Consider the following 10,470-nt stretch of genomic DNA (forward strand, 5'->3'; position numbering starts at 1 on the left):
GGGCAAGTTACTTAACCCCAAATGCCCTTCAAAAGGCAAAAAAAAAAATTAGCTTTAGGTTTCTCCTTTATCCAGTTTTTCATTAATTCTAGTTTTTTGCATTATCCAGCTTTGATTAGCTTTGATTTTTTAAAAATTATCCAGCCTTTTATTAGCTTTGGGTTTTTCCTTTATCCAGTTTTTTTATTAGTTTTGATTTTTTGCTTTATCTAGAGTAGTTTGTAGGGGCAGAAAGAAACTTAAAGGATTCTAGTAAGTTGAAGCTCCAAGGTAAGCCTAATTACTACCACCTGGGCTGAGTGCTGGAGATATCTTGTCCAGCCTTCTAGAGGAAGTGTCCCCTGAAGCCCAAGAGCCCCCAGGGTCCTTATTGCTATTGATGTGTTTCCTACTCTATATCAGAAAGACAGCCTTTACCTGCAATATTAGAGCAAGCCCAACTTCTGAGCAGCGTGTATGGAAAATACATACCTCAGGAGAATTCCTCATGATTTTGGCTGGTCATCTCACACCAGAGGATGACCAGCCCCCTTCACAACAAACATCCCCTGAGCTCAGCGTATTATATTTCACTGAGATCACCTGGAAGCTTGACTTCCCTTGGGGTGAGAGTGGGAGACCTTCAAAGGGGGTAGAAGTGGGGAGTTAAGGGAGGACAGTTGGGCAGGGTGACTCAGGATAGGGTCTCAAATGCAGCGTACTTTCTCCTCTCCCCACCCCCTTGTTGAACAAAGAAGCAGAAGATCCATTTGGGGGAACTTTTTTTAACCTGCCAAGGGGTAAGTGGTTGGGGAAGAGGGGTTATTGCTGAAGGTCCAGGTCTGTGCTCAGCAAGAGACTTGCGTTTACCCTAGAAGGAAGTTTCAGAAGCAGCAGTTCGTGTAGGCCAAGGAGTGGTGTCTGTTCTCTTCAAACAGACTCAGAGAGTGGGCAAGCCTTGGTCAGGATGGGGACATTCCATTACTGTTACCAGTTTTCAGGGCCAGGAATGCCTGTTTCACTATCACCTGGGGACCCTTGTTTAATATACTTGTTGCTTATTATAGTTATGTTTGTTTGGTTGAAACTTTCTCCCCTGTATTTTATCACAATTCTAATAAATATGTAGGTTTCAGTTTTATTGCTGGCCTATGTCTCTAATTGTTGCTACTTTTGACAAAAAGGCTAACTGGAATATGATCTTTTCTGGTTTGATTTCTCCTATGATTTGAAGGTGGACAGCTATGTGGTGTAGTGGCTAGAGTGCTAGGCCTTGAGTCAGGAAGACTTATCTTCCTGAATTCAAATGTGACACCAGAAACTTACTAGCTGTGTGACCCTGGTCAAGTCACTTCACCTTGTTTACCTCAGTTCATCATCAATAAAATGAGCTGGAGAAGGAAATGGCAAACCAGTCCAGTATCTTTGCCAAGAAAACCCCAGATGGGGTCAGAGAGTTGGACATGACTGAAAAATGACTGAACAACAACAGTGAAAGCAAAGGCTCACCTAGCACTGCAGGGAGTGTGGCGGACAGTGAGAAGGGACATGGGGCAGGTGCTCCTTCAAGGGCCCTCCCAGACAGAAACCCAAGTGATTTGGACCTGGAAGGAACGTCAGAGATCATCTAATCCAGGGGCTGTTAACCTGGAGCCTATGATCTTGGTTACAAAAAAAAATTATGACTATACTTCCATATAATTTCTTTCCTTTGTAACATATTTTATGCATTTAAAGCATTATTCTAAGAAGGTGTCCATGGCATCAAACCGCCAAAAGGGGCCAGGACACACAAAAGATGAATTGAATTGAATTGAATTAAGGGAGAATCCCAATTGAATCCAAACTCAACATTTTACAGAGAAGAAAACAATTCTCAGAAAAAGTAAAAAGGCCTGCCTGAGTTCACAAGCAGCCAGGGTCAGCCTGAACAAAGGGAAAGAGATCCACTCACGAAACAGGCAAAGAAAGAAGACATTCTAGAGTCCTTAGAATGTCTGAATCAGAAGAGACCTTAGAAACAAGCTAGTCCGTACTAACAGCCAGTGCTACAAGGATTCCTTTTCCAGAAAGGTCATCTAGCCTCTACTTGAGTAACTGGTGGCAGTGCACTCACTACTACAAGGCTGCTCATCCCAGCTTGAATTTTTACAAAGTTCTTAACCTATGCTGAGCAAAAATCAGCCTCCTTGAGAGGCAAAAGTGTAATCTTTCCTCTAATTGACGGTACTTTATTTAAATCCTGCAGTCCTGTTTGCCCTCAGCTTTCTATTCAGGACAAATACCCACAGTTCCTGCAGCAGCTATGTCATAGCTGGTTAGATACAACTCCCACAGCACTGGATTTGGAGTCCTGAATTCGAATGCTCCCTTCTTACCTGTCTTGCCCAGGGCAAATCACTATCCTTCACTGGTACTGCAGCTTGCCTTTTTGCAAAATTAGAGAGTTGGGTTATGATTCTATGTGATCCAACCTAGTTGCACTCCTCCCTCTTAAAGTGTAATGCTCAGAATTGAGCACAAAACCCCAGCTTCACTTGGTATGGTGGAATTATTACTTCGTGTGATCTCTAGGCCCTATAAATTAAGCCCACAGTTAAGTTACTGGTTTGAGGTAGCCACATCGCCTTGACAGCTCATGTTAGGCTTATGGTTCACTGAAAACAAGCTTTTGCACCATGCTCAGAATCCTCTCCCTCCTCACCTCTTGGAACACCTATATTAAGCCTTTCCTGATCTCTTAAGTGCTTGTTGACTGCCCCCTCGAGGCGGGACGGGGGAAAGACAAGGAGACAGAAGGGGGGGGGGGGGGGAGATGGGGAGATACGGGCGGGGCCCCCTCTCCTCTCCATCCTCTGGGAGGGAATGGACGGTACCGATCCACCAGGCCCGGCCCTGCCACGGCCCTCTACGGGCATCCGCCCCGCAGGCGCCCCTCCCCTCCAAGTACCACTTTCTACAGATTGGGAACCGAGGCTAAATGGCTCGTTCCTTAGGACCCTCGGCTAGGATGCGTCAGGGGCGGGACTTGAACCTGGTAGCTCGAGACTCCCAGCTATATATTTATATATATATATATCTACCACCTATACACACATTCCCCCTCTCTCCTCAGAGCTCCCGCCCACCCCGCCCAGGTTCCTTCCGTCACCCCTTATCATCGCGTTCTGCCAAGCTCCGCATTGCATATGCGCAAAAGCACCGTGCCCCCAGGGTAGACGGAGGTCACGGGCTGCGCACGCATCCTACGCATCATTGCTTCCCCGGTTCTGGGGAGAAGCTGAAGAGAGAAATGAATGATTCGGCCTTTTCCCCTGCAGGCCTCAGAGCTGCCGAGCTCTGGCTCCTCAGGGTCTTTAGGGTCTTCCCAAATTCTGCTTCCCAGAACCTACCCTGGAGTTGTGTTTCTCCGATATAGGGCATTGGTCTCGGGGGCAGTCAACGGGACTACACTTCCCAGAATCCTCAAAAGAGTGATTGATTCCGGTTGGAGGCCGGAAACGGTGTCGCCCTAAGGATTCTGGGAGTTGTAGTCCTGGTCCACCACCACTCCCAGAGTGTCATCATAATGCCGGAGCCCGGAACATCTTCTCACCTTAGCCTGGGCGGACCTCTAGGGGAAGCCCGAGGCCAGGTTCTTAAGTGGAACAAAGGTGGGGTGGGGAAATCGGGGAGAAGGGGGGGAAAGAGAGTAAGGCGTGCCACCAGGGGGTGGAGGGGCGGGAAGGCCAAAGGTGAGAGGTTTGCATTCTGCCCCAAGCACTTTCTGCTGGATAATCCAGGGGAAATCATTTCTCCTCTCTGTGCCTCAGTTTCCCCACTTGTAAAATGGGGATACCTACCACACACTTGTTTCCGCAAAACAAATGGGGTAAGAAGGTGTTAAAAATGTGAAGTTGAGGTTGGAAATCGTTATGGTGTTTCGTTTTGTTTCAGGGACCATCGACCCTACTAGGCAAGATATGTTCCCCCTCAGTTCAAATGTGGGAGTCGGCTCTCCCCACCCCACAAGGTGTACTGTGGGTGGATGTTTTATGAGAGCCCAGGTCCATTGTCCCTGCATGTCAGCGGCCTGGTCCTCTGGGGGTGTTAACTGTGTCCAGTTTCTTTCTGCATTCACTGTTGTCACATGCAATACTGCACAGAGGACCATCGCTTGCATGGCCATCAAGCTGACTCCACAATTACCTTGTGGATTTCTCCACTTCCACCATCTCGGCTTTCTGGCTCTCGGTCCCCTCTTCCTTCTCTGGCGTTTCTTGTGTTTCTCTTTCTGGCACACCTTGTCCTGGGGATTGGTACCTGTGGATTGTTCTTACTGGCACCCAAGATCCTCCTGTCTCAGGTTCTCCATCTGGAATGACATAAGCATATCCTGGCCCCCACTTTAAAACCCTCCCCGGGCCATGCCATTGGCCTTTCATATCTTTCCACACCACTCAGTTTCCCTTTTCTTTGTCCTCTTTTATGTGTATCCCTGCTCTCAGTGTACCTTGTTTGGGCATAAGATGCCAAAATTTTAAGGCAGGTGTTAGGTCATCATTCCCCAATTTTAAATAATTATAGGTATACACTGCCATATGTAATGCTGTTTGTGTCACTTTTCTCTGGGGTTTCACCCCAACATCATCCTTCTCTCCCTTTTCTTGTTTAAGAAGGATTGTTTGCAGTGTTCTATTTGCCCTCTCAACTATAGCCTGCCCTGTGGGATTATATGGAATACCACAAATGTGGCGAATTTGAAATTCATCACAAAATTTTGCAAAACTTTTGGCTGTATAGGAGGGACCATTGTCTGTTTTCAAAGTATGTGGAACTCCAGCCACACTAAAGCAATAAAACATATGTGCAATTACATGCCTAACTGCTTCTCCAGGCTGTATGGAAGCCATAAGGAATCCAGAATGTGTATCAACAGTTACATGTATTAATTGTTGCTTCCAATGAGTAATATCCACTTGCCAGATTTCATTAGGTCTTTCTCCTTTAGGATTAAAAGAGGAGTGAGAGGGAGGTGGTATAAATGGTATGCAAGCTAAACAGCGTTTCACAATATCAGCAGCTTGGTGGTGGGATATACCATAAAGGTGTCTTAATGACCGTGCAGACAGATGGAATCTATTGTGTGCTGCTATAGCTCTTTCCTCGGGAGAAAGAGTCCCTATCCATATTGATCCTAGTAAAGCATCTGCCACTTTGTTCCCTTCAAATATTGGTCCTTCTCCAGCTGTATGTGAACGAATGTGCATAATGTATATAGGCGCCTTCAGCTGAAATAGGTGTTCTTGTGCCAACAGGAGCAGTTTCCCGATCTTAGATGCTGTCTGATTAATAAAAGCATCGGGTAGCATTTTGATAGCATTACAGGCATACAGACTATCTGTTACTCCATTAAAAGGAGGATGAAATTTCTCTAGAACTTTTATGATAGCCCATAGTTCATTTTTTTGAGTGGAATTAAAGGGTGTATCCAACACTAACTGTATTCTCAATTGTGGGCAATAAATGCTGGCCTTCCCTTGCTTAGTGGCATCTGTAAAGACATTAGGGCCATCCACTGGAATCTTGCTAATAATACAATGTGGCATAGTTACTTCAAACTGCTGAAACACCTGGGCTAAAATAGGTAACTTTGGAGAACTTTGAAGACAGTATGGCAATAAATCTAAAACTTCATCAGCTTTCTCTCCTGTTTGGTCGGCTCGATCTGTTTTGTCTCTTTTTCCTTTCTGTACTGTGAGAAAGTATCTAGTGGCGGGTAAATTTCTGGCACTCCCTTCAATCCCTCTTTTGTAGCTTTTTTAGCCCTCTTCTCAGTGATACTATCACATACCAAATCTTCTGCCTCCTCTTCACTAGAACTAGTACTTTCTCCTAGGAGAGACTCCCCCATCTGAGATGCTTGGGGTACATAGATTGGGGGGATGGGTCCGTAAATGGACACTTTTACCAGACTGTAAATCATGAAATCTAAGTCCCTAATCTGTCCTGGATTGCCCTTATCATAGGATGCTAACTGGTTCCCAATCACAACCCATCTCTGTAAATCTAGGCCAGTATATTCCACCCAAGGGGATGTTCTCCAGATAATTTCTACAAATCTTTGGCAATCCTTTTGTTTCACTTTTATCCCCTTGTTCTTTACTAGGTTATAAATCTGCCTCGCATAAACTTCCGTGTCAGTGGGTTTGACAACTGGGAGGTGCAAAGCCTGATCCATGTTGTCTTTATTCCCTCCGGCTTCCTACTTAAGGCTTCTAAGCTTAAGTAAGGCTGTGGGGGTCTTCCGAACAAGGCCCTTATATCAGTCCCTATATAGGTCCCTTTATACAGGTCCTTATATAGGTCCCTGGTCGGGCGCCAGCTGCTGGGCTCTTCCCAGCTCCGGCCTTGTCTTATCTTATACCCGGTCTTCGGACGTCTCCGGCTTCTTGTCTCCAAGAAGAACTCACCCCCACAGAACACCCAAGGACACGGAGGTTGCCAAGTGAGGCTGCTCTTTATTCAGTTACATCTTAAAAGTGTGGCCATCAAAACACAGCAGAATGGAACCGTGGGACAGAGAGAGTGGGACAGAGAGAAAGAGGGGGAGCCTCCCCTTGCTTTTTCCCTAACATCCTTATCATTCTTCTTACTGTCACATGCCATGTGGGAGCCAATCGTGCACTCTCCCGAGTGCAGGGCAAAGTGAGTATGTGTTAAGAGGAGTCCGTGTTGATAAGGCACGTTCAACGCCACGTCGGCCTTTCCCAACCTGGCAAAGTCGGCTCCCACGGCCCTGCGCTCAATGCCATGTCAGCCCTTTCGGCCCGGCAGAGTCGGCCTCCACATCTCCATGCTTCTGCTCCTCAGAGGTCACGTGCACCCCCTCCAGCATCTTGTGACTGCCACAGTGTCTCTCACACTTGTGGCTCCATCAATCCTGTCCCCACTGGGTACCCCCCCAAGGCTCTCCCAGGATCTTGGTGACCTTCCCAGCCCCCACACTGAAATGTCTTCCCTGGTCTCTCTCCTGAGCTTTAGTCTCACACTGCCAACTGCCTGGTAAGCATCTTGAATGACCTGGATTCCTACAGGCATCTCACACTCCACATGCCCAAAACAAAACTCAATGTTTAACAACCAAAAATCCAAACCAACTTGCCTATTTCTGTCAAGGGCACTGCCATCCTTCCTCTCCTCAGGCTCACAGCCTTGGAGTTCTCCTTGGCTCCCTGCCCTCTCTTATACACCTTACCCACCTTCACACCTCTCCTCTCTTTAATCCATCCTCTGCATAATTAATATTCACAAAACATAGAGCTAACTATATCAGTTCCCTACTCAGAAAACTGCAGTGGCTCCCTATTGCCCCCAGGGCAGGAGTGGGGAGCCTGTGGCCTTCTAGGTCCTCAGGTGTGGCCTTTTGACCAAGTCCAAGTTTTACAGAACAAATCCTTTTATTAAGGGGATTTGTTCTATGAAGCTTGGATTCAGTCAAGGACTGAAGACCTAAAGGGTCACATGTGACCTTGAGGCCACAGGTTCCCCACCCCTACCTTAGAATATAGTACAAATTCCTCAGCTTGGCATTTAAAGCCCTCTACAATCTGGCTCTATGTAATATAGTAGCTAGGGGGCCAGCCTTAAAGTCAGGAAGACCTGAGTTAAAATCCAGCCTCAGAAACTTACTAGCTGTGTGAACCCGGGCAAGTCACTTAACTGCTGTCCGCCTTAGTTTACTCAACTGTAAAATAATAATACCACCTACCTTCCAAAGTCTTTGTGGATCAAATGAGACAAAAATTTGCAAAACACCTAAGCACAGTACCTAGCATATAGTAGGTGCTTAATAAATGCTTATTCCCTTCCCCTTTCTAATCTTATTTTACATTATTCCCCTTTATATACTCTATATTCCTGCTAAATGGTCCTCAAACTTGATTTTTCATCTCCTGTCTTCATGCTTTTGCACAGACCTTGCCTCTATGCCTGGAATGCTCTCCCTCATCACCTCTGACTCTTAGAATCCTTTATGTCTAGGACCTATTTGTACAAGAATATTTCTAGCAGCTCTTTTTGTGGTGGCAAAGAATTGGAAATTGAGGGGATGCCCATCAATTAGGGAATGGCTGAACAAGTTGTGGTATATGATTGTGATGGAATACTACTGTGCTATAAGAAATGAAGACAGAGGGTTTCAGAAAGACTTATATGATCTGATGCAAAGTGAAGCAAACAGAACCAGAACACCATACACAGTAACAGCAATAATCTATGATGATCAACTGTGAATGACAGCTATTTTCAGCAATACAATGATTCAAGTTTTGCATGACTGCACATGTATAGTCTCTATCAAATTGCTTGCCTTCTCAATGAGGACAAGAGAGAAGGGAGGAAAGAGAGAATTTGCAGCTCAAAATTTTAAAAACAAATGTTAAAAATTGTTTTTATATGTAATTGGAAAAAATAAAATATATGAAAAAAATCCTGTGTTTCCTTCATTGCTCAGCTGACACACTCCCTTCTATGGGAAGTTCTTCCTGGTTCCCCAGGTTGCCAGTACTGTATTATTTACAAATTAACTTTTTTTTCATGTTGTAAAGCACCCCTCCCCCAGCAGAATGTAAGCTTGAAACTAGGACCTGTTTTCAGTTTTTGGTCTTTGTATCTCTAGGGCCTGACACACAGTAGTCACTTAATAAATGTTTGAATTGAAGTTTTTGTAGAGAAACTCACTGTACTCAAACTTTGATACCATCTAATCTGAAAATAATTGCCTAATACAATAATTGCTAATTCAATTTTCAAGGATTTCATTCAGGTCCATTAGAAGTAAAGTCACATATATCCTGAAGAAGTGACAGCCAGGAAATTATTATTCTTGAAGGACAAAAGAGGACAGAATGGCATGCATCTCCAGACCTTTCCCAAAAGAAAATCAGCTCTTCTAATAGAATTTCTAATTTTAAAAGATCAGGAAACACAATAACCACAATATCATAAAAGAAAAGAATACTCAAAAGCATCAGAACTCTGATCAATGCAGCAACCAATCTTGTACCCTGGAGAGAGTGCTGGATTTAGAGCTGGAAGATCTGGGTTCAAATTCTGACTCTTACCTGTGCAACCTTGGGTAAATCACTTCACTACACTTAGCTGTAGGACATGGGGGTGGGACTAAATGACTTCTAAGATACATGCCAGCTCTAAGACTGTCAGGGAAGCATAATTCCTTCCCAAGGAAGATGGTAGACCATAAGTATGGAAGGAGGTAGAGGCCATCATTTCCTTTTGTTATAATGGAGGATGGGATGATTAGGAATATGATTGGGAAGTGAAAGCAGTGGTTTAAAAAAAAGGTCAATAACAATTTTCTTAAAATAAAAGGGTCAGGAAAACAAAGACAGTGTGGTGATCACTACTGTATGTCTGAGTTGTTAGAGAAAAAGCTTTCGGAAAGAATGAAGAAGAAGCTACAGACCAATCCAGTCATTGGATTTTGTTTGGTTTTTGCTTTTTTTAAGCTGGGCTCAATTTACTGGATTGTTTTTCCTCTTTTCTTTTGGTCTTGTTCTTAAAGAACTGCCTGGGGCTCTAAAACTATAAATTACAGGTGAGTTGCTAATCCACATTGCTAGAGCAAGTCTCCTCTTTGGGAAGTCTCTTATTCAATGGACACCCCCACGAAAGAGCCCAAATTCTTCTGTTTCAGGGGTGCTTAGCCTTCTTGTGCATCCTGACCCCTTCAGGAACTCTGGTGAAGCCACGGACCCCTTCTCAGAATCGTGTTTTTAAATGCATAAAATAAAATGTCAAGGATTAGAAAGGAAACAAAAAATACAGTTAGCCCAATGTGTTCAGACCCCAGCTTAGGAACCCCTGGTTCGAATTCCGGTATTTATTAATGGAAACAAAAGAAAATGTATATTTAAAAAAATAGGGCTTCATCTACTTCACTCATTTTAGTAAAATACCTCAGGATTATTGACAAGTGTTGAGCATTGGGAACCAGCTGATAACCAATACTGGAGAGCAGGCTTCTGGCATTAACTCCCTTCCTAATGCCTCTGATAAGGCATTAGGATTCACTCAAGGACATTACTATTGGTGGAGGGATTATAGTCATCACATTGCAATGGAAAGAATGCTGTCTTGGGAGCCCAAGGGCCTGGGCCTATATCTGGAATCTGCCTCAGTGGGCCAAGTCCCATTTCCTCCTCTGTAAAATGAGAGGGTTATGACTCCTGGCTCTAAAACTCTTATCTTAAGGGGGGAAGCCATTTCTCAAGCAGGGAAGTGACATATGATGAAATAATGAAATACTAGCTAAAACAATGAGACTAGTTGTTGGGGTACAACAGCTTGTTCACACAAGGCAGGGAAATACTGAGGGAAGAGTGTGTGCCAGACAGAGCTGTGGTGGGGCAGCCCAGACTGAGGTCCTGGAGAAGCTGGGACTGCTGGAACACACAGAAGTGAGCCCAGGCCCTGCAAAGAAGGCAATCA

Source organism: Petaurus breviceps, unplaced genomic scaffold (genome assembly GCF_028583685.1).
Source record: "Petaurus breviceps papuanus isolate PSGF00001 unplaced genomic scaffold, PetGlider_PUasm1.0 90535, whole genome shotgun sequence".
Classification (NCBI taxonomy): Eukaryota; Metazoa; Chordata; class Mammalia; order Diprotodontia; family Petauridae; genus Petaurus; species Petaurus breviceps.